This window comes from Capra hircus, chromosome 6 (assembly GCF_001704415.2).
Source record: "Capra hircus breed San Clemente chromosome 6, ASM170441v1, whole genome shotgun sequence".
Taxonomy (NCBI): domain Eukaryota; kingdom Metazoa; phylum Chordata; class Mammalia; order Artiodactyla; family Bovidae; genus Capra; species Capra hircus.
Window position 1 is genome coordinate 71,760,365 of NC_030813.1, and position 23,468 is coordinate 71,783,832.

Below are 23,468 nucleotides of genomic sequence, written 5' to 3' on the forward strand. Positions count from 1 at the left end.
TAAGGAATATTTCAAAACCTAGCTAGGCCAGCAAAACAGTTGAGAAAAAGCAAGCACCAGAAAAACAAAATCTGATGGTGTCCAGGAATCTCTTATTAAAGACATCTGAGGTGAAAAGTTCAAGCATGCCTTTTTTTCCCCTTTTTCAAAGTATTAGGTTTTAATATGCATTAATAGTGCATCTGCCTGCTATCACTGAGAAAGAACTGTGAAGCAGCTACTAAATCTTTAAAATGTTTGCACTTCTAAAAGGTCTAAAAACAAAAACATATTCATAACCCCTACCTCATACATATATAAAAATTAACTTAAAGAGTGGATCAATGATGTAAATATAAGAAAAATATTAAACCAGAAAATACAGAGGTAAACCTTCATGACCTTGGATTTGGTAATAAATTCTTAGATATAACACACAAGCAGCAACAGAAAAAAATTAATTGGACTCTATAGAAACGTAAGACTTTTTGCATCAAAGGACATTATCAAAGAAAGTGAAAAGACAACCTGTAGAATGGAAGAAAATACTTGCAAACCATATATTTGACAGAGGTTTAATATTCAGGATACATAAAGAACTCACAATTTGGTAACAAAATACAAATTGGCCAATTAAAAGTATGTAGTGGGCTGCAGTCCAAGGGGTCGCTAAGAGTCGGACATGACTGAGCCACTTCACTTTCACTTTTCACTTTCATGCATTGGAGAAGGAAATGGCAACCCACTCCAGTGTTCCTGCCTGGAGAATCCCAGGGACGGGGGAGCCTGGTGGGCTGCCATCTATGGGGTCGCACAGAGTCGGACATGACTGAAGCGACTTAGCAGCAGCAGCAGCAGTGGACTTGAATTGACATTTCTCCAAAGAAAGTATACAAACAGTCATTAAAAGGTACATGAAAAGATGCTTAACATCCTTTGCCACTTGGGAAATGCATATCAAATACAGAATGAGATACCGTTCACTACCACTAACATGGCAGTAATAATAATTGTGGTGGTGATTTAGTCGCTAAGTCAAGTCGGACTCTTTGCGACCCCACGACAGTAAATTCCCAGGCTCCTCTGTCCATGGGATTTTCCAGGCAAGAGTACTGCAGTGGGTTGCCATTTCCTTCTCCAGGGGACCTTCCCCACCCAGGGATCAAACCTGGGTCTTCTGCATTGCACATGGATTCTTTACCGACTGAGCCATACTGGGAAAATAGTAGTAGTAGAAAAATAACAAGTATTGATGAGGATGTGAAAAAACAAACACTTGGGCAATGCTGGTGGGAATGCAAATGGTGCAGCTGCTATGGAAAACAGTATGGCAATTACTCAAAAAAGCTACAGAATTATCATACAACCTAGCAAGCCCACTCTTAGGTAACCCCTTGCTTGACTCCTAATTCCTGGCAAACACTAACTGTTTTCTTTATAATTTTGCTGTCCATGATATATAAATAGAATCACACAATGCAGTACTTTTTGTGCCTGGCTTAGCAAAATTCACTTAAGATCATCCCTGTCTTGTAGGCTTCTCAGGTGGCACTAGTGGTAAAGAATCTGTCTGCCAATGTGGGAGACTCAAGAGATGCTGGTTCAATCCCTGGAAGAGGAAACGGCAACCCACTCTAGTATTCGTGCCCAGGAAATCCCATGGACAAGAGGCGCCTGGCAGGCTACAGTCCGTGGAGTCCCAAAGAGTCAGACACAACTGAGCAATCGACTACATACGCACACCCGTCTTGTATGAATCAACAGTTTGCCCTTTTTATTATTCAGTTGTATTTATTGCATGGGTATATCAGTTTGTTTATCCATTCACCTGTTGAAGAATATTTATAAGGATGATCCTTGAATTTCCCTTTCCATTACTAAATAATTAAAATTCCATTTTATTCCTAGATGAGTATAGTGATAGATAGATAGTGAAGTCACTCAGTCATGTCCGACTCTTTGCGACCCCATGGACTGTAGCCTACCAGGCTCCTCTGTCCACGGGATTTTCCAGGCAATAGTACTGGAGTGGATTGCCATTTCCTTCTCCAGGGGATCTTCCCGACCCAGGGATCGAACCCGGGTTGCCCGCATTGTAGACAGACACTTTACCATCTGAGCCACCAGGGAAGTCAGATGAGTATAGTTTTGTGTTAATATTTGTTTGCAATTTGCTATTTACGATGTACAACTTACTATTTATAAAATCACTTAACTAAAAAACCTCATTTTCTGACCTGCTATGTAAGTTTTCTGCAAAGTCTACTTGATTAAAAATTTTGAAATTATAGGGTGTTTAAAACCTAAGTATTAACTTCTACATATCATGACCATATCTTCTAAACGTCTATTTTAAACATTTTTCAGTGTACAGTTGGTGGCAACCATCACCACTGTTTCCAAATCTTTTCCATCATCCCACATACAAACTCTGTAACTACTCTGTAGCTACTAAGTAATAACTCTTCATTATCCCCTCACCACAGTCCCTGGAAAGCACTGTTCTACTCTCTCTGGGTTTTTTTGTTTTTCGAAGTTAAAAATGCTTCCTTTATTACATAAAGTCAGTACTGCTACTTCTAAATCCCACTGTTGTGCATCTCTAGGTTGTTCAGTGTTATGCCTATGATGTGAAGGACAGTTACTTCCAGGTGTCCTCAGCGTGGCTTCCCGTGAGAGTCATCAATCATATCTGCTCCCAGAATTACACTTGCAAGCTACCCTAGGTGAGTAAGAAGTTCTCCCAGGCCCTAGAGTAAACGTCATGTTCTTCCACACTTTATAGTACCAGAAGCAACAGAGTTCTGAAGGAGACACAGTTAATTAAAGACAGCATGAAGTCGCAGTCTGTCAATATACCACCCTCACTGTTTTCATTAACAAAGTGGGTTACACTGGAGCCCAGATCTGCTTTACGATTCTCTGTTACAAGACGGTGCACATTCTCCTGATTGCTAGGGTGCAAGGTCACTCTCAGAACAGCCTCCTGACCAGACCTGGGAGTGGGAGAAGCTCTGCAAGATCAGCGCTGGTTTTAAGCCTACACCATTTCAAGGCAGTCTCCGGCACACGTCCAGTGAATTACTAGGTTAGCATTTTGGTGCTGTAATATGTTGTGAGGAGAATTATTTTCCATTATGCAGTTTAGCTCAACAAAATACATAAATTTGGGCCAAAATTACAACCAGATTATGACCAATTCTCTAAGCAAAAAAGAATCAAAGTAACTGCTGAGGTTAACATGCAATGATTCTCTTCTTGTGGCCTTCTACTGGTTTGTGAACTGCACTATTAAAAATCATGAGCTTTAACAAAAATCTTTATAACAAGCCAATGCATCCAAACAGGCATTTGGCCAGTAAGAATTTAATTTCACACCAATAAAATTTTAGAGTTTAGATTTATTTAGGGCCATTTGCACATGTTCATAGAATAGTTTACCCCCCCAAATGACAAGACAGCTCCCCTTTACTGAGTCCCTATATTCTGCTTTACTTATATATAGCAAGAGGACAACATTAAACATGGAAGCTTTTGATTTGTGGCACCAGATGATGGTCTACACAGGACATCCTTCAAAAGCTACAATTAGGGATCCACCTAGCTTTTCAGCAATACAAGCTCGATTGAGGTCTTCTGGCCTATTTGCTTGACATTTGTGTTCTATGCCTTGGAACTTCTTTTTGATGGCATCCTTGGAGCTCCCATAGATCATTTCACTCTTCAGAGGAGATAGTTCTGGTGCCCACAGGAAAAACATCAACTCCTCTTTTCTGGATTCCTTTGTTTCAAAGCTTGCATCTTACAGAGCATATCAACAATCTTTTTCAGGAAGCATCCCCACAAAATGCTTGAAAGGATCGGTTTTGGTGACACCAACATCTCCCACCAAGATCTCCTTGCCTTCCTCCACAATGATGCACTTTTTGTCTGCACTGAGACACACGATGACAGCCTTCTTTCTGTTCTTGATTTCTTCTGGCAGCAAGCACTTCCGAACTTTCCTGTCATAAAGAATGCAGCATACTTCATCGGCAACGTACACTCCTGAGGTTATGTTTGCCCTGGCAGTCGCAAAGAAGAGGGAACCGGCCGGCCCCAAGTCTACCGCGCGTCCTTCTCACAGGAGCTGGGTGAGCCTCCCGGAGGGCGGGAGGGCACCTGGACCCTCTCCCTGGTTTTTGTTTGCTTGCTTTGGTGTTTTGTTGTTTTTGTTTTGGCCAGTGCCACGCGGCATGAGGGATCTTGGTTCCCTGACCAGGGATCAAACCCTTGCATTGGAAGCTCTGAGTCTTAGCCACTGGACAGCCAGGGAAATCTCTCTACTCCCTGCTTCTATGAGTTTTACTATGTTAGATTCCCCATGTTAGTGGAATCATGTAGTATTTGTTGTTCTGTGACTGGTTTATTTCACTTAGCATAATGTCCTCAAGGTTTGTTCATACTCTTATGTGTATAAGAACTGTCATTCTTTTTGAAGGCTAAATAACATTCCATTGTAAAGATATACTACTTCTTTATCCATTCATATGTTGATGGACATTTAGATATTTCCACACCTTGGCTTTTGTAAATAAGTAATGCTGCAGTGAACATAGAGTTGCTAGTATCTTTTCAAGATTCTGATTTCAATTCTTCTGGAAAAATACCAGATGTGGGACTGTTGGATCATATGGTAGTTCTATTTTTGAGAAACCTCCATACTGTTTTCCATAGTGATTACACCATTTTTCATTCTCAAAAACAATTATTTACAAGGATTCCAATTTTCCCATGTCTTTGCCAATACTTACTGTCTTTTGATTTTTTGATAACAGCCATCCTAACAGGTATGAGGTGATATTATAGTTTAGTTTGCATTTTCCTGACAATTAGTGACCTTAAGCATCTTTTCATATAGCTGTTGGCCACTTGTACATCTTCTTTGGAAAAATATCTATTTAGTTCTTTTGCCCATTTTTTAATCTGGTTATTTGCTTTTTTGCTATGAATTGCAACAGCTTCTTACACATTTTGGATAATAAGCTCTTATCACATAAATGGCTTGCAAAAATTATCTCTCATTCTACTGGTTATCTTTTTATTTTGTTCATTCTTTTCTTTGATGGTTCAAAATCGGGAAAGTAGTACGTCAAAGCTATATATTGTCATCCTGTTTATCTAACGTATGCAGAGTACATCATGCAAAATGCCAGGCTATATGACTCATAAGATGGAATCAAGATTTACAGGAGAAATATCAATAACCTCAGATATGCAGATACCACCACCCTAATGGCAGAAAGCAATGAGGAACTAAAGCGCCTCTTGATGAAGGTGAAAGAGGAGAATGAAAAACCTGGCTTAAAATTCAACATTCAAAAAACTAAGATCATGGTATCCAGTCCCATCACTTCATGGCAAATAGATGGGAAAAAAAGTAGAAACGATGACGTACATTATTTTCTTGGGCTCCAAAATCACTGTGCACAGTGACTGCAGCCATGATATTAAAAGATGCTTACTCCTTGGAAGGAAAGCTATGACAAATCTAGACTGCGTATTAAAAAGCAGAGACATCACTTTGCCAACAAAGGTCTGTATAGTCAAAGCTATCGCTTTCCCAGTAGTCATGTACAGATACGAGAGTTGGACTATAAAGAAGGCTGAGTGCTGAAGAATTGATGCTTTTGAATTACAGTGCTGAAGAATACTCTTGAGAGTCCTTTGGATAGCAAGGAGATCAAACCAGTCAATTCTAAACAAAATCAGTCCTGCATAGTCATTGGAAGGACTGATGCTGAAGCTGAAGCTCCAATACTTTGGCTACCTGAGGCAAAGAGCTGACTCAATGGAAAAGACCCTGATACTGGGAAAGATTGAAGGCAGGTGGAAAAGGGGGTGACAGAGGATGAGATGTTTGGATGGCATCACGGACTCAGTGGACGTAAGTCTGAGCAAATTCTGGGAGATGAAGGACAGGGAACCCTGGCATGCTGCAGTCCATGGGGTTGCTAAGAGTTGGACATGACTTAGCAACTGAACAAGAAGGGGGAGACATGAAAACTAAAAGCACCACTGTCTCCTGACTTGAATCCAGAAACAGAAAAAGCACAGTGGAAATACTGGGGAAATCTAAATAGTCTGTAGTTTAGTTTACAGTGTTTGTTAAACTAATCTTAATTTTTACTTTTGGTCCCTGTTCCATGGCTATATGAGCTATTAACATATAGGGAGACTGCATAGAGAGTATTATTGGAACCATCTGTACCATCTCTGCAACTCTTCTGTAAGCCTAAAATTATCAACATAAAAAGCTAAAAAAAAATTTAGCTTCAGCAAAATACAGGGTGTATACTAAGCAATGCTGCTGCTGCTAAGCCGCTTCAGTCGTGTCCAACTCTGTGCGACCCCAGAGACAGCAGCCCACTAGGTTCTCCCATCCCTGGGATTCTCCAGGCAAGAACACTGGAGTTGGTTGCCATTTCCTTCTCTAATGCGTGAAAGTGAAAATGAAGTCACTCAGTCGTGTCCGACTCTCAGCGACCCCATGGACTGCAGCCTACCAGGCTCCTCTGTCCATGGAATTTTCCAGGCAAGAGTACTGGAGTGGGGTGCCATTGCCTTCTCCGTACTAAGCAATAATTAATTCAAATAAATGGGTCTAAATCTCAGGTAACTGAAACCCAAAATAAAAACAAGTCATCAGTATCCAGTTATTACTTTTCACCCACACAGTTTGAATGTCCAAGTTTTCCAAACTAAAATCTCACATGAGTCATGAAGAGTGAGTAAATATCTACTTTTACACCTTCAGGAACACAATTCTGTATTTAAATTTAGATTCTATGAGAAAGATAAATTTAACTTAAATCATGTTTATTTACACTACTTCTTCCAAGTTGTAAATTCACTGTTAAGGACTGTCTGTAACCAAACAAGAATTTCAGCTTGTAGTTATAGGAACTTACATGGCTATGATACATAGCAGTGTTGAATCCTCCCAGACTAAAATGGTATAGGTGGATTCAAGGCAATGGCATAAGTACAGAAAGCACTGTCAGAAATGTCTGATGCCAAAGACAATGAGTATTTGTAATATAGCACTTTTTTAGGATACTCTGAACTGCTTTATATCTTAAAATGCCTAAAAATCAATACTCTTTACTTAAAGCAGGTTTATAAAATGTTCTTTAGAGGCTTAAAAACAACAAATGTAAATCCAATTTACCCATACTACAAAAAGTAAATTAAACTCTTAACAGAAGTAGAGAAGGTCCACCTAAAGTCTTATGGACAGAAATTCATGTCTATATAACGGACTGCTTTGAAGTTTGTTCAAATATTAGTAAATTAACATTACAGAAAGCTTTTTTTAAATTTAAATTTACTTATTTTAATTGGAGGCTAATTACTTTACCATATTGTATTGGTTTTGCAATACATCAACAGGAATTCACCATGGGTATACACGTGTTCTCCATCCTGAACCCCCATCCCACCTCCCTCCCCATACCATCCCTCTGGGTCATCCCAGTGCACCAGCCCCAAGTATCCTGTATCCTACATCGAACCTGGACTGGCAATTCATTTCTTATATGATATTATACATGTTTCAATGCCATTCTCCCAAATCATCCCACCCTCTCCCTCTCCCACAGAGTCCAAAAGACTATGAAAGCATTTTAATATGTTTAAATAAATTTATTTATATTCAAAATCAAGTATCTCAAAGACATACCTCAAACATAACACATAATAGTAACTCAATGATTAATATTTCTTTAATTAATATATGAAATAAATTAAAGATTGTTTCACTAGATCAAAAGAAAATATGAATATTACAGCCAACTTTATTTAATCCCGTTTTGTTTTCTAAAACTCCAAAATTAACACAGGGATTAGGAAAGTAGAAAAATAAGAAAAATAATTTTGCCTGGTTCTTTTTTATAGTGTTAACTTATATTTGCTTAAAATGATAGAAGAAAAGTATTATTAAAAACATTGGCATAATCATATATCAGAAAAAAACCTTTTTTTATCTCTTTACCTCTCCGAGATTTTCTGGGCTTCTCTGCTTAGATCGAATGAACAATGTTTTCAGCTTTTCCAAATCTTTGCTCTGTAAAACAAAGTGTATTTACATTGATCTGCCACCATGGACTCAATTTCTTCTAAAAATTTGGAAAGGATTTATAGCCTGGATAACAGACTGTTACATTTATGCAATACTGACTTCTATCTCTGCATAGACATTTTATTGAAATAAAGAAACAGATTTACTTAGAACTTCTGAAGCACTAAGTGTGGGATTCACTGGTCATGTTAAATTGGTAGACAAATTTGATTATAACTAAGACAACAGGACCATTAAAGCAAATTGAGAGTTGTTTGTATGACGAAGTGATATTTCTTGTCATGAGTATGAGAGACCCCACGAGTGTAGCTTATACTCATGTCAACTCAGTTGAATAGTGGTCACCTGCATCAGACTGTGAAACTATACGGAAGTAGTTTTCTTTTTATCTACAGAATTCAGTTTCAAAATAGTGTTGCTGACTGAAGGCTATCTTCTAAGACAATCCCCTGGAGAAGAGAATGGCAACCCACTCCAATATGGTTGCCTGGAGAATCCCATGGACAGAGGAGCCTGGTGGGCTACAGTCCATGGGGTTGCAGAGTCAGACACAACTGAAGTGACTGAGCACGCACACCTACTATAATGTCCAATAAATAGTTGTTGAAAAGGAAGTTGTTTCCTTTAAAAAAAAATACAAACAATAATAGGATCAACATAATTGCACACACAAATCTGTGCACTTAGCCAATTATTCCTGTGACATAAATTTCGAAAATTGGCATGGCAGAGACAAAGGTATGCACGTTTTGAATTGTAAAGCATATTGCCAAACTGTCCTCCAAAATCCCTGTAGAAATTTACATTACTACCATCAATGGATAAAAGTATCCATTTCTTTTGTATCTTTGAGATATTGCTCATTATCACCCTTTAAAAAATTTTTTTAACCAGAATGATGTCATTATCATTCATCACTTTTACAATTAGAAAAAAAATTTTTTGAGATATTACAGGTTTTGCTATTCTTAAAACTTGTTGTTTAGTCACTAAGTCATGTCTGACTCTTTGTGACCCTGGACTGTAACTCGCCAGGCCCCTCCGTCCATGGGATTTCCCAGGCAAGAATACTGGAGCAGGTTGCCATTTCCTTCTCCAGGGAATCTTCCTGAACCAGGGATTGAACCCACATCTCCTACACTGGCAGATGGATTCTTTACCAATAAGCCACCAGGGCAGCCCATTCTTAAAACTAAATAGCTATTAATTAGCATGAAGTTAAGAATACTAACCAAGTTATGTTTAGAATAATTGCTCATGCTGAATTACAGTTCATTGGCTGAATGGTTTTTTATGTTTAAGTAAAATAGTGCCCATTCTTCTGCTCAACTGTTTTCAAGGTACCTGAAGGAGAGACAAAATAAGTTTATTGTTGTTGAGTTGTTAAATTGTGTCTGACACTTTGCGACCTCATGGGCTATAGCCTGCCAGGTTCCTCTATCCATGCTGCTGCTGCTAAGTCGCTTCAGTCATGTCCGACTCTGTGCGACCCCATAGACGGCAGCCCACCAGGCTCCTCCGTCCCTGGGATTCTCCAGGCAAGAACACTAGAGTGGGTGGGTATAAGTAAATAGAAAAGGGTATATAATAAGTACTTACTTGATGGAGAATAATGTAGAGATGAACTGACTGGAGTAGAACACACATTAGAGCAAGTTAAGATGAGGGGAAAATTCCAAGGTATGGGTTCAAAAGACAGGATGGAATTGGGAACTTACTACGGAGGTGGTACATGTTGCTCTGACAAATGAAGTTGAAAGGTGCTGTCTTGCTATTCTAGAATTGCATTTCTAAAAGCTCACACCCCAAACTCAGTGTGTCCAAAAGAAAACTCATATTCTATGCCTCTTTTCCACAGAACATTCAGCTAATTGTGGATCCAGGCCATGATGCTATAGCTAGACTTGCACTATTCAGTATGTACATACAGTTCATACAAATGGAGATGAGCTATAAGTACTCACTGGATTCCAAAGATTTAGTATAAAACAATGTAAAATATGTCACTGTAATTTTTATATAGATTACCTATTGAAATGAGATTTTGAAGACATTGAGTTGAAAATATATTACTATAAAATAATTTCACTTGTTTCCCTCTCTCTTTTCTAAAATGAGGCCATTGGAAATTTAAAATTAAATGTGTGACTCATACCTGTGGCTTGCATTATATTTCTGTTGGACAGCAATGATCTAGACCATTGAGATCTAGATTGCTAAGATCAAGGGCTAGAGTATGAAGCTAACCATCAGTTGCTGTGCTCTAAGAATCTTCCAGAAAGGGGCAAAAAAGTGAGAGGTGGAAGGAGTTAGCAGTGAACTGGGTTTGGCTTGAACTTTGAGGAAACAAAAAAGGGGATTTCCAGACATGGGAGAAAGGCTCATAAAGCAAAGATAGAAAGTGAAGTGAAGTTGCTCAGTCATGTCCGACTCTTTGCAACCCCATGGATTATAGCCCACCAGGCTCCTCCATCCATAGGATTCTCCAGGCAAGAGTACTGGAGTGGGTTGCCATTTCTTTCTCCAGGGGATCTTCCTGAGCCAGGAATCGAACCCAAGAGACGCTTTAACCTCTGAGCCACCAGGGAAGCCCATAGGTTTTAAATGCCAGATTATCTAGAACTACTGCTCTCACTGTGTTATCTCTGCTGCTTTTGCCAGAGCTTTCAGCAGTGCCTTGGAACATTCTAAACACGTCTGAGCTGAGCTGATATAGCAAACTTGAGCCAAAGGTTTAAAATGGGAAAGTATGTCCCCTGTATCCAGCAGCAGCCAGTAAGAGAACCAAGAGGGCATGAACTTGAAGGGCAGAAATCAGTTAACCCCACCCTCCAGGAGATTCCTTTTCCAGTACCAGACTGGGAGTTCTGAGTTTGGGTGGGAAGGTTTATTTGTATGTTTTTATTTAGACTGTGCATTTCAAGGATGGCATTACTCCCTCACAGGGCCTCCTTTAATTGTAACAAAACCCCGGGCTATCCCAAAGTTTACCTGAAACTCATCAGAATTTGCCTCACACATGGAATCTTTGCCTTGATGCCAAAGTTGTCATCAGTGTCCAGCTTTGTACCCATCTTCTTTATTACATGCAGATGGCAGGCTGGCTGGCCCTACTTACGTCAACTTCCCTCATGCTCTTACCCAGTGGAAATCCCTGCATGCCCCACTACTGAGCAATTGAAGCTCATGACCTCTGAGGTTTTCTTCAACCTTATGTTACTAAAACAAAAGCAGTGGTTGCCTGGAACCAGAAAGAGGCTGAAGAAACTTTGAAGAGTGATGTACATTTTCATTATTTTGATTGTGGTGAGGGTTTGTGGGCATATCCATAAAACAACTTATCAAAATATACACTTTCACCATGTCAATTATACCCCCCATAAAGCTGTTAAAAACAGTATTAATATATTTCCTTCTCATAATCAGGTTCATCACTCAAGAAATCAATGAATACTCATCTATCACCTACTCTGGCCACGTCCATCCCTGGTAGGAATAGTGTTTTTTCTGGCCAAACAGCATCTTAAAGAAGCCATATTGTTATTTTCTTTATGCAAATAAAATAACATTTTAGCAGCATAACTTCCTTTATATATCTCTTTATATGTTAGCCAGAAGAGAAAGTCAATTGATAGAGACATGCTTAAAACTGATGGATTGTATTTCTATAGAATTTCCACTAGGAAATTAAGAATAAAACTCTGAAAACTTCACAACCCAGTACAGGCATACTTCATGTTATTGTACATCACAGATACTGTTGGCTTGCTTTTTTTTTTTTTTTTTTCAAACAAATTGAAGGCTGTGGCAACCCTGCATTGAGTAAGTCTATCAGCAAAAAGATTACAATTTGCTGAAGGCTCAGATGACGGTCAGCAATTTTTAGCGTTACTTTTTAATTAAGGTATGTACATTATTTTGGACATACTGCTTCTGCACACTTAACAGACTAGTATAGTGTAAATATAACTAACAGTATGGTGTAAATATAACTTATGAACAGGAAAACAAAAAAAATTCATGTGAATCAGTTTATTGTGATATTTGATTTATTGCCGTGGTCTGCAACCGAACCCAAGGTATGCCTACTGCAGAGCAGAGCAGTTGTCTCAGGTTGAGATTCGCAGAAGCACACCCTGAGACAAAGACTCTTGTGTGCAAAGATGGGCGGTTCTCAGGTGAAAACTATAAGGAAATGTGGCGACCAGGACAGCAAAAGGCAAGAAGCAAAGACATGGGCCCAGCTGTAGCCCACCCCATCCCATGGGCAGCTGTAGACCATGAATGCACTGCAAAGCGGTTCCCCTTGGAGCAGGCAGGTCACCAAAAGTCTTGGAGTGTAGCCACTGGGGCTTTTCGTGGCAAGGCAGCTTCCATCAGTGAGGGCAATTCTTGAAAGGAGGTGCAACTGTGAGCTGTTAGGAGCCTATACTCGCAGTAGCTGGAGAACGGGGCATTTACCCACTTGAAAAACTCTTGTTTTTGCTTTCTCCTCTGTAAAATGGGACTATAACAACAGCAGCTACTTCATATACTCATCAAAACTAAATAATAATATATTAAAGTTCTCAAAAGAGCACTCGGTATTAAAATAGTATATGCAATTCACTTAGAATCACACATAGCATATACTCAATAAATATCACAATGTTATTGCTGCTGTTGTCTCTTCAGAGGTGGCCACACCAGGCCTCTCATTGCCCAGGTGCAAGCCAATGCCCTACACAGCTGCACACCCAGGAGTGAGATTTTTGCCCAAGCGTTACTTAAGGGCAATCTAAAGATTTCACTTCTAGGTGACGCCTAAACACATCCATTTTATCTGACATTTTCTCTAAGTTCAGAATCAAGCCAGAATAACTTTCCTCTTTCTCCTCAAAGAGGGGGAAAGGTGCAACCTCAACATTAGCTGATTTTTATTTCTCTGGGAGGTTCTCAATAGATGGTTTTCACCTAGTGTCAGAAAAAACAAACCAAACACAAACCCCCCTCTCTCACCTACACTGTGTGGCCCCAACTATGAAACCACTCTTCCTCAAGTAGGAGAGAGTTCCCACAACCACACACCGTACTTGGAGCATCATTTAAATCCCAGGGACCAATTCTTGCGTTCTCCAGAGGCAAACATCGAAATATTAGACTCTTGCTTTGCTTCTCCTAATTTTGAAAAACAAACTGACATCTTTTTCGTATCTGACTAAAGAAACTGGGATGGGTCAGCGGTGACTAGACAGGGTTCCCAGGAGAGAGAAGGAATTGCCAGCGAACTCGAGAAGGGGACTGGCCTCGCTAAGACGGCTGGTTCGCCTCCGGTCCGCCGCCTTTTCGGAACCAGCACTCCAGGGGAAAACTTCGTGGGAGAGGAGGCCCTGGCAGCTGCAGGCACCTGGGCGGCTGTTACCTTTTCACGAACCGGGTCAGTCCGTAGACGTGCTCCATCCAGGATGTCGGCCGCCCGCGGGAGCCTTCCCCTGACCCCCGCCGGGCGCGGCCGGGACGAATCCGAGGGGCTCGCCTTCAGACTCACCTTCCCCGCGACCGGCGCGCTCGGCTCCCTCTAAACAGGCGGCGGGGGCGGGCTCGCCTTTGGCCCCGCCTCTCGGTCGGGTTTCCTCCTCTGGTTTTTGTTCAGTCACCAGGTCGCTGCCGACCCTTGGCGACCCCGTGCACTGTAGCCCGCCAGGCTCCTCTGTCCATGGGGATTCTCCAGGCAAGAATCCTGGAGTGGGCTGCCATGCCCTCCTCCAGGGGATCTTCCTGACCCGGGGATCTATCCCAGGTCTCCTGCCTTGCAGGTGGATTCTTTACTGTCTGAACCACCACGGAAGGCTTCACCCTTCCATAGGTGAATGTATTCACTCATCTGGAAGCTCTCCAAATGCTGCTATTGGGGTTATGGAAGCTTCCTCAAGTAGGCACAATGAATTATTAACTCCGTTTTCATCCCCTTTCTCCTCTCTGGAGAAGTAGAGAGCCGGCTTGAAAATTTCAAGCTTCCAAGTATGATGTGGTTCTTTCTGGTGACCAGCCCTCATCCAGGAGCCATCTAGGAGGCCACTGATTCTATAGATTAAAAGATGCTTCTTAGTGCTCTTGTCCCTTAGGAATTCACAAGGGTTTGGGGAGCACTATGCCAAGAACCAGGGACAGAAACCAAAATATATATTTTCTGTTTTCTCATACACAGACTCTAGCCTATACCATATATGATGCATCAGATACACTAAATATTACATTGCATTTATTAAAGAATGTCTACAGTGCTTTATAATTTCTGATAATGAAGAGTTTAATGTTGTCTGAGACCAGTCACTAAACATGTTAGAAACAATATTTTATCAGTCAAAACTTTATTTAAATAAACTTTTTTACCTACTTCGCTTTGTCACTGAGGGAAACATAAATTTTTATTCTCTTCTTTTGCCATAACAGTAGTATAGACTGTTTAGAACATACAATGTTGTTAAGTGTATATGAAATATGCAGCTCTTATGTAGCTCTTAAAACTGCCTTATATTTTTTATCAACTTCCAAGAAGACATTTCATTATTAGAAAATATGGAAACTTGTTATGCAAATAACAAATATTTTGCAAACATTCTAAGCTCCACAAATGTTTAATAATAACAATTTCATTGGCACACTTTCAGTTCAGTTCAGTTCAGTCTCTCAGTTGTGTCCGACTCTTTGCGACCCTGTAAATTGCAGCACGCCAGTCCTCCCTGTCCATCACCAACTCCCGGAGTTCACTCAAACTCACGTCCATTGAGTCGGTGATGCCATCCAGCCATCTCATCCTCTGTCGTCCCCTTCTCCTCCTCTGTCGTCCCCTTCTCCTCCTACCCCCAATCCTTCCCAGCATCAGAGTCTTTTCCAATGAGTCAACTCTTCGCATGAGGTGGCCAAAGTACTGGAGTTTTAGCTTTAGCATCAGTCCTTCCAAAGAACACCCAGGACTGATCTCCTTCAGAATGGACTGGTTGGATCTCCTTGCAGTCCAAGGGACTCTCAAGAGTCTTTGATTTCCATTTCATATTTTACAGACCAATATCCTACATATATATATATATATACACATATATATATATATATGCTATTGGCACCTTTAATATGAAGATTCATATTGTTGTTTTCCCAAAGCAGCTGTGGAGAAGTTTTATTGCATCTAAAAACAGATGTTAAGATTCAATGATGTATTTAAGAGACAATACAAATCCTTCCACAAAACTATTTTTTTCCACTTTCCATTGCAATGAAAGAGCATGAAGATTCAAGTTGTCAGCTTCCTTTCCTATAATAGTTTGTTGAAGGACAATGTGATTTTTGTATCACTAGCTGATAGTTTGTTGAAGGACACAGTGATTTTTGTATCACTAGCCAAAGGAGTCGGAGAAGGCAATGGCGCCCCACTCCAGTACTCTTGCCTGGAAAATCCCATGGACGCAGGAGCCTGGTAGGCTGCAGTCCATGGGGTCGCTGAGAGTCAGACATGACTGAGCAACTTCACTTTCACTCTTAACTTTCATGCATTGGAGAAGGAAATGGCAACCTACTCCAGTGTTCTTGCCTGGAGCATCCCAGGGACGGAGGAGCCTGGTGGACTGCTGTCTATGGGGTCACACAGAGTCGGACACGACTGGGGTGACTTAGCAGCAGCAGCAGCAACCAAAGGAGTGGACATTCTTGTCCTCAGACTCCTCAGCTGTAGGGACTTTCTGATGTCCATTATCCTAAAATGAGAGAACTGAATTATCTAAATTTCTCTCCATCTCTGTAATTTTATTATTTTTAATATTGTATGTTCTACACAATGCCAAGAACAACAAACAGTAACATTTTCTAAAGATCATAAATATTAGAGGAAGGAATCAATAAGCAAGTATATTACATTGTGTAACATTTTCTTTACCATGCCATCACACCAGTTTTTAAAAGTTGTATTGTGTAATTCCACTACTTCAATTTTGTACATTTTTAGTACAATACCTAGAAAAATTGCAAATTTGGCAATATAAATACATGTTTTTAAAATCTCATGTTGGTATTCCCTTTTCAGATGAAAACTCACCTAAAAGAGTATATCTATGAAAGCCATTGTTGCTTGTATAATTCAACTTAATTTTTTAAAAGCAGTAAACACAATCAAGATTTTTTTAAAATAGGAGAGTATATGGGGATAAGTACAAAGATATCCACATCTCTTAAGATTTAAACTGATTCTGAACCTGAAGTAGATCATGGTTATGAACATAGGTCCGTCCAGTTAGTTCTAAACATTCACTGAATTTTTGTGCAAAATCAGATCTAATGAATCAGATCACATCCCTAGATACTGCAACAGACTTTTATCCTGAGGCTGATCCTTGACTCAGTGAATGGCACCACTCTGTCCACTTGTCCAAGGAAAAGTTCTGAAAATCATTCTCAACTTCTCCCCCTTTCCAGTCCCTCTCATATCCGTTCTTCCTGCAACTACCAGAATGGTCTTAATAAAATGCAAATTTTTATATATGTCCCTCCTTTGCTAAAAAGCCTTAAATGTTCCCTACTGGCTTGAAGATAAACACCTAACTTCCCTCCACAAACTTCCAAGGCTCTTTCCACTTGCCCCCCACACTTCCCTCTAGCCTCTCTTCTCTTCGCCAAGTCCATCTCTCCATCTCCAGCCATGGCCCTTTGCCCAGTTACTCGGACTTCCCCCAGGTACGAGAATGTCTTTTGGCCCACTCAACCTGAAATTCTCTTTCGCCCTTTCATCCCTGGCTAGCTCCTACTGTCCCATCAGGCCTCTGATTTGATGACTTCCTCCAGGTAGTCCCACTGGCCCTCATAACACCACACCGTAACCCCACTACAGCCCTTAGCATACAGTACTGTAATCACCCGTTTTCCTCCATTTGGCCACTAGACTAAGCTTCTCACCTGTGTGCCCTGGAGGAAGCTGTGTGTAGTAAGAGCCCAAGCTTTCAAGTCAGAAAGACCAGTTCCTGCAAGTATAAGTTGTGTGTACCTCAACAAGTTTTTCAGAGAAGGAAGTGGCAACCCACTCCAGTGTTCTTGCCTGGAGAATCCCAGGGACAGCAGAGCATGGTGGGCTGCCATCTATGGGGTCACACAGAGTCGGACACGGCTGAAGCAACTTAGCAGCAGCAGCAAGTTTTTAACCTGTCTGGGTCTCAGTTTCTTATCTATAAAGAAAGAAGACCATTATAAAGATTAATGAGGCAACATGTAAAATATTTGCACACAGCCAAGCACTTATTGGGCTTCCCAGGTGGCGCTAGTGGTAAAGAACCCACCTGCCAATGCAAGAAATGTAAGAGACATGGGTTCAATTCCTGTGTTAGGAAGATCCCCTGGAGGAGGGCATGGCAACCCACTCCAGTATTCTCCTCTGGAGAATCACATGGACAGAGGAGCCTGGAGGGATATGGTCCGTAGGGGCACAAAGAATCAGACATGACTGAAGCAGTTTAGCATGCACTCATACAAGCACCTGCTGCTGCTAAGTCGCTTCAGTCGTGTCCGACTCTGTGCGACCCCACAGACGGCAGCCCACCAGGCTCTGCCGTCCCTGGGATTCTCCAGGCAAGAACACCAGAGTGGGTTGCCATTTCCTTCTCCAATGCATGAAAGTGAAAAGCGAAAATTAAGCTGCTCAGTCATGTCTGACCCTCAGCGACCCCATGGACTGCAGCCCACCAGGCTCCTGCATCCATGGGATTTTCCAGGTAAAAATACTGGAGTGGGGTGCCATTGCCTTCTCCGAATATAAGCACCTAGTAGATACTAAATAAATAGCAGTTACAGGTGGTAACAGTTCTGCTGCCAAATCTCCTCCATAAACTGGAACTCCAAGAGAATGAACGCTCTTATCACTACCAAGTAGACATAGATGAAAGAGAAAACTGATTTTTCTGACCCTCTTCCAAAAAGGTCCTCATTAGCTATATGTACTTAAGGAGGTTATCTGACTGGTTTTCATGCCTCAGTTTCTTTATTTGAACATGCCTCATGTGATTGACCTAATCATATGATACACATGAAAGTATTTTTAACAAACACAACATCTTGAAATGATACCTTCCTTTGCTTATTATCAACTGAAAGAAAATTAATTTGGGGGGGGCAAAATTTTTTGGTTTGCAGGGTCTTAGTTCCCCAACCAGGGATTGAACTGGGCCCTCAACAATGAGAATGCAGAATCCAAACCACTGGACTGCCAGGACAATTCCCTCAAAGAAATATGATTTTAAAACATTAAAATATTGAATCTAATTGTAAACTAAGAGACCATAAATAATGTAAAACTGTAAACCCTCACTTTCAGTCATGACTCTTAATATTTTCCTTTCTGTACTCTTTTCTGCCAGAAAAGAAGTTGTAAAGCAGGTTGTCGGGAATTTCACCATACCTTCTGCCCCCATGTGTTATGACAGTAGGGAACCAAGCAAGCGAGCAGCTAGTAGAGGAAGCCTCAGTAGTTAGGAAAATCTATATTCTGTGCAGCACAGCCTTGCATAATTGAGATTAGATTTTTTACAGTCTATCATCCATCTTAGACTCACAGACTATTAGAACTAAAAAATACATTAGCATATTGGAGAAAAATGGAAGATCAAGCACATATTATATATTTAATTTCCTTCCCTCCAAATTCATCCAAAATGACAGTAAAAAGATAGTGTTAAGATACACAAGATAAAAAGGATGAGAGAAGAAGCATAGCAACAAAATACTGTAAGCCTGAAAACAGTGAATGAATGGTAATTGACTCAGATACCTCACTTAGACCTAAATCCTGAAGCTGCAGAGGGAAAGCTGAGAAGCAATCCAGTTCCATTACAGAATGCCAGGAAGATCAGATCAAGGGTGGCAGCACCAAGTGCCTCTGAAATAGGGGCAAACAGAGGACAATTGAGGGAATGAATTGATTTCTGTGTAAGAAGCAATTAGACCCTCAGATCCCTCTCTCCCATTCGATGTAGCAGATCAGATGTTTCTCCACCACCCCATACAAATTCTGGAAGTTTACTCTGTGGAGATAGAAAACAGAGCTTCTGGACTAGGGGATGCTCAGCCCAGGTGAGAGAACTTCAGTACTCAGAAGCACTAACAGAATGTGTACTGAATGTTGACAAGATCCTACACACAGCCCGCCCCAATATTTTTTTCTGAATGAGCTCCAGTTGAAGGGAATCAGGGCTATATCTTTGAAGCAGGAAATTGGAAAATATTTTTCTAGAGAACCCAGTGTTCTTGCCTGGAGAATCCCAGGGACGGGGGAGCCTGGTGGGCTGCCGTCTATTGGGTCACACAGAGTCGGACACTGCTGAAGTGACTTAGCAGTAGCAGAGAACCTGGGTAGCAGTCTAAAATAATGTCTATAGATTCAACAAATTTTTCCGGCCAGGTCATCCTTTGGTGAATCTCATAGTCAACAAACCCAGAGCTTCTAATCTGCTCAGAGCCCTTAAATATGAGCAGACAACCAAGGATCACCAGATCACCAAAGGAAAGTCTGTGGCACAAAAGACAGAAATTACAACAAAGGAAGAGGTTGGGGGGAGCCAGCTTGGGAAAAAAAGAGACCCTGGAGGCCAAATAATGCCTTAAATAGATGTAGTTAAAGTGCCCAGACAGAGAGGAAAATTTATTTCACCCAAGAAAAAGAACAAGGCACTATCCAACTTCAAGACTTACTATAAATTTACTTAGAAATCAAGACAGTAAGGTATTGGTGAAAGAATGAGCAAAAAGACCAATGGATCAGAATTGAGAGCCTAGAAATCGACCCCTATAAATACAGTCAACTGATCTCTGAGAAAGGAGTAAAGATGGTCTAATGGGGCAAAGACAGTCACCTCAACAGATGGTGCTGGCACAGATACACATCCACATGCAAAAAAAGGTGTATAGACACAGACCTTACACCTTTCACAAAAACTAACTCAAAATGGATCATAACCTAAATGTAAAACACTAAACTATAAAACTCTTGGAAGATAACACAGGAGAAAACCTAAGTGACCTCGGATACAATGCTGTCTCTTTAGATACAACATCAAAGACAAAATCCATGAAAGAAAGAATTGATCATCTGGACTTCAATAAGATTAAAAACTTCTGCTCTGTGGAAGACAATACCTAGAGAATGAGAAGACAAGCCACACACTGCAAGAAAATACTTGCAAAAGACACATCTGATAAAGGACTGTTACGCAAAATATATGAAAACTCTTAAAGATCAACAATAAGAAAAAGACCAACTCAATTTAAAAATGGACAAAAGACCTTAACAGACACCTTATCAAAGAAGATATACAACCGACTCATAAGTATATGAAAAGATACTCCACATCATATGTCACCAGGGAAGTGCAAATAAACAATGAGCTACTACTACACACTTATTAGTGTTGCCGAAATCCACAGCATTGAATGAGAACATGAAACGCCAACAAGAATGTGGAGCAACAGGAGCTCTCATATACTGCTAGTGGGAATGCAAAAGTGGCACAACCACTTTTGAAGAGTTTTTTCTTGCAAAGTTAAACATATTCTTACTACACAATCCAACAACAATGCTCCTTAGTATTTACCCAAAGCAGTTGAAAACTTATACCCACACAATAACCTGCAAAAGGTGTTTATAGCAGCTTTGCTGATAATGGTCAAAATTTGGAATCAACTGTGATGTCCCTCAGTAGGTGAATAGATAAACTGTAGTACATCCAGACAATTGAATATTTTTCAGTGCCAAAAAGAAGTGAGCTATCAAGCCATGGAAAGACACAGAGACATAGAGTAATCAAAAAATGCATAATACTAAGTGAAAGAAGCCAGTCTGAAAAGGCTCTATGATTCCAACTGTTAATATATGACATTCTAAAAAAGATGGAACTATGAAGGTAATTGATCAGCGGCTGCCGGGGGTAATGGTGGGTGGGAGGGGAAATGAATAAGCAGAACACAAAGGATTTTTAGGGCTGTGTAAATACTTTGGACAATATTACAGTGATGGGATTTGTCATTAAGCATTAGTCCAAATATAGGGTGTACAACACCAAGAGTGAACCATAATGTAAGTTATGGACTTTGGGTGATTATGATGTCAACGTAGGATTATCCTTGGTTACGCCAAGTACCACTCTAGTAATGTTGATGTTGGGGGATTATCCTTGGTAACACAAAGTACCACTCTGGTAATGTTGATGTGTGAGGGCAGGGAGTATATGGAAAATCTCAGTACTTCCCTCTCAGTTTTTTTGTAAACTTAAATCTGCTCTAAAAAATAAAGTCTTCTAAAAAAGACAATGTTAAAAGAAAAATAAGTTCTTTTGAAAAAGAAACATGAATGTTTGATACCATCAACCAAAATTTCTTGGAAATTACATGTATACTTCAGTTCAATTCAGTTCAGTTGCTCAGTCGTGTCCGACTATTTGCAACCCCATGAATCGCAGCACGCCAGGCCTCCCTGTCCATCACCATCTCCTGGAGTTCACTCAGACTCACGTTCATCGAGTCAGTGATGCCATCCAGTCATCTCTTCCTCGGTCATCCCCTTCTCCTCCTGCCCCCAGTCCCTCCCAGCATCAGAGTCTTTTCCAATGAGTCAACTCTTCACATGAGGTAGCCAAAGTACTGGAGTTTCAGCTTTAGCATCATTCCTTCCAAAGAACACCCAGGGCTGATCTCCTTCAGAATGGACTGGTTGGATCTCCTTGCAGTCCAAGGGACTCTCAAGAGTCTTCTCCAACACCACAGTTCAAAAGCATCAATTCTTCGGCACTCAGCCTTCTTCACAGTCCAACTCTCACATCCATAGTAGCAGAAATGAAAGCTCAGTAGAAGGGCTAGAAGATAAAATTAAGGAACTCTTCCAGAAAGTAGAAAGCAAAAACATACAAAGTGCTCATGTCAGCAGCACATTTATTAAATTGGAATGATATAGAGATCAGTATAGTCCGACACAAGGACAACACACAAATTGGTGACACTTCTAATATTTTTTTTTTTTGAAAAGGAAGAACAAGTAAGGACGTGGAGAAACTGGAATTCTTGTGCATTGCTGGTAGCAATGTAAAATGGTCCAGCCACTATGGAAAACAGGCTGTTAGGTCCTCAAAAAAATTTTAATGTAAGTGTTACCACTTAACACATATGATCCAGCAATTCCGCTTTCACATTTATACTCAAAGAATTGAGAACAGGACCTAAACCAGATATTTGCATACTCATGTTCATAGCAATGTTATTCACAAGAACGAAAAGGTGGAAGCAACCCAAATGTACACTGACAGATGAATGGGCAAACAAAACATTGTATATACAAACAATGAAATATTATTCAACCTTAAAAAGGAAGAAAATTCTGACACATACTACAGCAGGGATAAACCTTGAGGACATGATATCAAGTGAAAGAAGCCAGACACTAAAGGACAAATATTGTATGGTTCCACTTACATGAAGTTCCCAGAATAGTCAAATATGTAGAGATAGAAAGCAGAATGGAGATTTTACTAAGGACTGGGGGTCAAGGAAGCTTACGCTATAATGGGTACAGAGATTCAGTTTGGGATGATGAAAAAAATTCTGGAGATGGGTACTGATAATGATTGTACAACAATGTGAATATACTTAATTCCATTTAACTGTATGTTTAAAATGGTTAAAATCTCAGGTATATTTTACCACAATTTTAAAAATGAGAAATTTAAGCATATAACATAGAGACACAGCAGCAAATATTAAAAGAAATAGAAGTTGGAAGTGTTTTCCTTTGAAGATGGAAAGTGGTAGGGGAAGGGATGCTGTTTTCAAACAAGCTTTGTAAAACTATTTATCTTTAAACTACGTGCATGTAAATTTTTGATAATACTTTAAACAACAACCCTAACTAATTTGAAAAAAAAATTTAATTCTTCAATTTTACAGACAACCAAATCATAGAGAGAGTAGAGTCCTTGGCCAAGGTGATCTAAAACAGTGAATAGCACATTAAAGAGTTGAACCAACATGTTCTAAATCAAAGTTCAGCATCTCATCATCACAGCACAGTGCTCAGTATTCAGTCATGTCCTACTCTGTGAGACCCTTTGGACTATAGCCCACCAGGCTCCTCTGTCCATGGGATTTTTCAGGCAAGAATACTGAAGTGGGTTGCCATTACCTCCTCCAGGGGATCTTCCTGGCCCAGGGATCAAAACTGGGTCTCTTGCATCTCCTGCATTGCAGGCAGATTCTTTATCTGCTGTGCTATCGGGAAGCCCATCACAACACATGGTACCTTATGATAGCATCTCCCTGAATATCTTAAACTTCTGGGAGTCTTGACTTAAGCCTTCCTAAATTATTTTTCTGC

The 23,468-nt window shown here is 40.4% G+C and overlaps 1 pseudogene; it reads right to left on the minus strand.

Moving 5' to 3' along the window:
- Nucleotides 3,510-4,800, minus strand: LOC102181668 (annotated as a pseudogene).